A 5,742-nucleotide genomic window follows, 5' to 3' on the forward strand; every position below is an offset into this window, starting at 1 on the left:
TTCACTTAACTACTGACATTCCAGGTGCCAAATCTCTTTCTCACTGTCACATGCAAGGAGTCTGCCAGCATGACTAAAGCTATGACCAAAGGCATACTGAATATCTAAAGATATACTAGATGATAAAAATTCTTTACTGAGCATTCTAGTATTTTCCAACTTTGGAAGTACATGTGCAAGCTTTTCAGAAGAACGTTACCTGCTTTCTGATTCTTTTCAAAGGAATGTCTTTGTGCTTTTGTGCACCCATACAAAAATATTAAGTCCTTCCAAAACATTTTATTCTCAGGCAAATACACAGTTATCTCCCAGACAGCCTTTGAAATCATGAAAACTCAGTACAGGTTAACCAGTCATTTGAATTTCCTAAATATTGTGTATTTTACTGCAAATAAAAAGATATTAAATAAAACTACACTCTGGAGTACAGTTGGGGTTTTCTTGATATTTTATTGTCTGCATCTGTATGGAGGAGCTAATATAAAAATTGGAAATGTGACAATGGAATTAAAGTGCAGTCGAGCTAAGTAATATTGGATATGTTTCTGCAAAACAAAAAGCAAATTTGATTAAAATTAGCTCTTAATGGAAAAGTACAGGTCAGCTCCAAAAACGTGACTAAAAGTGAAACTGACTAATGGTACCTTAGTGGCTGCTAGCAAATGCAACAAGTTATAGCTGAAGTCATAGACCCCAGACCTGTCAAAAGAAACGAAAATCCTGAAAGTTCTTGAGTACATCCCCCAGTTACAAACGTGCATTTTTTAGAAGAAACAAATATCCATTCCAATGGGTGCATGCAAGCATAACAGATCATCTCAGCAATTACAGAGTATATCAAATAACTATGCTGTTGACAGAAAACTTTTATATGACAAGTCTCTGCTCCATATCTGTTTGTCTCTACAGGAATAAGAACAAACTAAATGGAACCCCAGACATATTTTTATTCCTAGAATTCTTTTGATGTTTTGAAGTTCTTCAAAAGAAGTTTTAGCCTAAACTCATAACAAAATTCTCTATGTTGAGTGAAGCAAAGTCATCATGATATTTTATGGCTTTCTCAAATAACTCCAGAATGTTCTTTGAATTGTACTGCAGGAGCTTAGAATGTTTTGCAGATGAAAGTCAGAATTCACATGGAAAGGAATTTCTGGTTTGCTTCATCATTTTCTGCATGGTCATTACCAGATGAGAACAAACAAAAAGAAATATCTCTAATTTGTCTCAAAGAGAATGATAGTTTTAGGAGTCCTGTTAATTTCTGTAAACTTTTCCCTAGGCTAACACTAATTTAAAAATTAAATTCTTCCAGGAGGCTTATCCTTTCTTCAAAAATAATCCTTCATCAGAAAAACTTCCAAGTGTCAATGAAAACAATATGCATTTATTTACAATGATCAAAACCTAACATTATTTACCTTGGAGCAACTTTAGCAGAAACAGCAAACATATTTTCCAGGGGTTTTTTTTCCATGAAGGAAAATATATTCTCTGTTTCATTTTACCATCTCAAAGACCACATCAATATGAATGCGCAGCCTAGAGAGAAAATGAATGGAAGGGAAATGCAAGTAATTCTTCCTGAGTAACTAATTTAAATCATGGAAGAGAGTGTTGGTTCTCTCTAATAGAAAATAAAGTTCATGTTGTGGCAGCCAACTAATATGCCAAAGCAGTTGCAGATTTTAAAAGTATGCAAATCTATTTTAACTAGATTAAGGTTGTTGCAGAAAATGTTTACCCTTGTTGCAACTGATAATGTCATGTGCCATAATTATATACAATTATATTTAGGTGATCCAGTGAATGACTTTTTTTTATTGCTTAAGCTATGTAAGCACAGCTGCGCAGAACTCTGTGTACCTCAGTAGTAAGTGTTGTATTTTATTAATATCAACCCACCTTGGTAACAAGATATATCAATGGCTGACTGAAAGAAACAATGAACACATTATTCAACATTTTATGATAGTGATTATGATGAGTATCATATTCCACAGATATTTAAGGTCTCTGTATAAAATGTGCCAAAACCCCCAAAAGTTGAGCAGCATTCCAAAAGGAGCAGATTTGTGTTAGTAGTATTTGATTTTCAAATAGTGTGGTTTATTTGTTTACATTTCTAATAAATTTCACATATATTAATTAAAATATAGAATATTTAGTTTGTATTATCTGGTAGACCCAAAGGACCTGTTCTCTAAGTGAAAGAAGATGCTTTCATGTGACTTTCTATCAGTAAAACATCATTATTAGGGAATGGCATTTTCTACACGAAACTGTACAGTAATTTCTAATTTAGTATAAAAATTTCTTGTAGTGGACCAGTCATACATCTGGTGCTCTTTCACTTTAACAATAATGCTATTTCTATGGGCAGGGGTCACAGATAATGTTAATATCTGAGGAGTTTAATAGCATAAGTATACAGTGAATTTTTCTATTTCTTTCTGAGTTAGACACTGTGAATCTCAGAAGTAAGGCTGAAATTTAAAATTCCCTGAGCCCAAGGATGATTGACGTGCACAGCCACAGGTGTAGGACATGACAAATCTCTGTTTCCAGGCTTCCCCACTTATGACTAGACCTTCTTTTAGTTAGGGCAGCCTAGACACCATAGAACACATGGGTACATCCAGGAAGGCATTTAAATTTGAAGGCCTTTATCGCAAACCGAATCCTGTTTGTTGTGTCCTGATTTTGTAGAGACACTGTAGACACCAACTAGACTTAAAGTCAATAAATAAATAAAAACCCTCACTTTTTACTTCATAACAGTGGTGATAGATTTATTTCAGGATTTTAATCAGACCTCAGAAAGGCAATTTTTAGCTGCGGCTTTCTGTGGCTGACTATCTGAAGAGAGTAGCTAAATTCCACAGTCAAGAGGCCTCTTTGCAAGAAGTTGACACAGCTCTTCAGGGTTTGGCATCCCAAGGAAGTGGCAGTAGCTAATGAGCAGCCCTGAGTCTGATGTCTGACCTCCAGAGACACACTTAAGTGACTTGCATCCCTTATGCTCAGTACAAGGCTGCTCTTTGTGAGGAACATAAAACTCGCTCGTTACTTATTATGCCTGAAGGTCAAGGGAAGGAACTGTGCCCCTCTACTCTGCTCTGATGAGACCCCACCTGAAGTACTGCATCCAGCTCTGGGACCCCCAGTACAGGAAAGGCATGAATCTGTTGTAACATCTCCAAAGGAGGGCCACAAAAGTGGTCAGAGAGAGGGAGCACCTCTCCTATTAAGAAAAGTTGAAAGCGTTGGGGTTGTCCAGCCTGCTGAAAAGAAGAGTCCAGAGAGCCCTTAAATGCAGCCTTTCAGTACTTGAATGGGGTTTACAAGAAAGATAGGGACAAATTTTTAATAGGGCCTGTTGTGACAGGACAAGGGCTAATGGTTTTAAACTAAAGGAAAGTAAATTCAGAGTAGGTAAAAGGAAGAAAGTTTTAATGATGAGGGTGGTGAAGCAATGAAACAGGTTGCCCAGAGATGCCCCATCTGTGGAATGGCTGGACAGGGCTCTGATCAACCTGGTCTAATGGAAGGCATCTCTGCTCATTGCAGGGGGGTTGGAACTAGATGACCTTTGATGGCCTCTTCCAGCCAAAACCATTCTATGATTCTATGATTCCCTGCCTACCTTGGGCGGCCTGAGTTACCTTGTGTAAGCTAGATACTCACCCATAGCTAGTCTGAATCTTACTGAGTAAGGGTCACATTTGCTTCATGTTGTCTAGCTTGCCCCTCAAAGACAAACAACAGTTGTGACTGAAACATAAGCAAGAAATGCATAGGAGGTGGAAGCAGGGTCAGGCAACTTGGAGCGAATATAGAGAGGTGGCCAGAGCAGGTAGATATGAGATGAGAAAGGACAAAGTTAACCTAGAATTGAATCAGGCCAAGGATATTAAGGATAACAAAAAGGGCTTTTTAAAATCCTTAAATACCAAAATGAAAACAAAGGATAATGTGGGCCCACTAGTTAACAGAGAGGGGACCCTGATAACAGAGGATGCAGAGAAGGCAGAGTTATTGAATGGTTTCCTTGCATCAGTCTTCAAGAATAAGATCAGCCTGCAGGGATTTCTGACCCAAGAGACCAGGCTGAATGAAGGTGGGGAAAAAGACCTTCCCTTGGATCAGAGAACACCTAATTAAGCTGGATATCCACAAGTCCACGGGCCCTAATGGACTTGTGTGGACTCACGAGTGCTGAGAGAGCTGGCAGACATTGTAGCCAGGCTGCTCACAATCATCTGTGAAAAGTCATGGAGATCAAGAAAGGTGCCTGAAAACTGAAAGATGTCAAATGTCACCCCAGTCTTCAAAAAGGGCAAGGGGAATCCAGGGAACTACCAGCCAATGAGCCTCACCTCAGTCCCTGGAAAGGTAATGGAACACCTCATTCTGGAGGCCATCTGTGCCCACATGGACAACAAGAAGGTGATCAGGAGTAGTCAGTATGGGTTCACTAAAGGTAAGTCATGTTTGAACAAGCTGATTGCCTTCTATGATGAAACAACTGTCTGGATGGATGAAGGGAGAGCAGCGGACATTGTCTGCCTTGACTTTAGCAAGGCTTTCGACACTGTGTCCTACAACATCCTCATTGGGAAACTTAAGAACTGTGGGTTGGATGAAGAAGTATGGATTGAGAACTGGCTGAGCAGCAGATTCCAGAGAGTTGTGATCAGTGGCACAGAGTCTAGTTGGAGGCCTGTCACTAGTGGTGTCCCCCAGGGTTCCATACCAGGCCCAGATTTGTTCATCTTATCCATCAATGACTTGGATGAGGGGACAGAGGGCTATGCTGCCCTTCAGAGGGACCTCAACAGGTTGGAGAGATGGGCAAAGCAGAACTAACTGAAATTCAATAAGGGCAAGTGCAGGGTCTTGTACCTGGAAAAGAATAACCCTGAGCATCAGTACAGGTTGGGCACTGATCTGCTGGAGAGCAGCTCTGTGGAGAAGGACCTGGGTGTTCTGGTGGAAAACAGGCTGCCCATGAGTCAACAGTGTGTCCTTGTGGCTAAGAAGGCCAATGGAATCATAGAATCGTAGAATTTAAGGGTTGGAATGGACCTTACAGATCATCTAGTCCCAACCCTCCTTGCCATGGACAGGGACACCTCCTCAGTAGATCAAGTTGCACAAGGCCTCATCCAGACTGGTCTTGAACACCACCAGGGTCAGGGCAGCCACCACATCCCTGGGCAATCCTGGGATGCATTAAGAAGAGCATTGCCAGCAGGTCAAGGGAGGTGACCCTGCCTCTCTACTCAGCCCTTGTGAGGCCACATCTGGAGTATTCTGTTCAGTTCTGGGCTCCTCAGTACAAGAGGGACGTGGAGCTCCTGGAGCAGGTCCAGTGGAAGGCAACAGAGATGGTTAAGGGACTGGAACACCTCACTTATGAGGAAAGGCTGAGGGTGTTGGACCTGTTCAGTCTCAAGTAGAGATGACTGAGAGGGAGCCTCATTAATGTATACAAGTACATGAATGGGAGGTGCCAAGATGATGGATCCAGACTCTTCTCACTTGTGGAAACCAATAAAACAAGAGGTAACGGTCAAAAACTGATGCACAGGAAGTTCCACCTGAATACGAGGAAAAACTTCTTTACTGTGCTGGTCATTGAGCACTGGAACAGATTGCCTGGTGAGGTCATGGATTTTCCCTCACTGGAAGTATTCAAGAACCATCTGGAAGAAATGCTGAGCTCTAGGATGACCCTGC

The 5,742-nt window shown here is 40.9% G+C and overlaps 1 pseudogene; it reads left to right on the forward strand.

Moving 5' to 3' along the window:
* The first annotated feature begins 3,867 nt into the window (after nucleotides 1-3,867).
* LOC103809984 lies at nucleotides 3,868-5,294 on the forward strand (annotated as a pseudogene).
* Nucleotides 5,295-5,742: the final 448 nt, after the last annotated feature.

Source organism: Acanthisitta chloris, unplaced genomic scaffold (assembly GCF_000695815.1).
Source record: "Acanthisitta chloris isolate BGI_N310 unplaced genomic scaffold, ASM69581v1 scaffold4019, whole genome shotgun sequence".
In the NCBI taxonomy this organism is placed as follows: Eukaryota; Metazoa; Chordata; class Aves; order Passeriformes; family Acanthisittidae; genus Acanthisitta; species Acanthisitta chloris.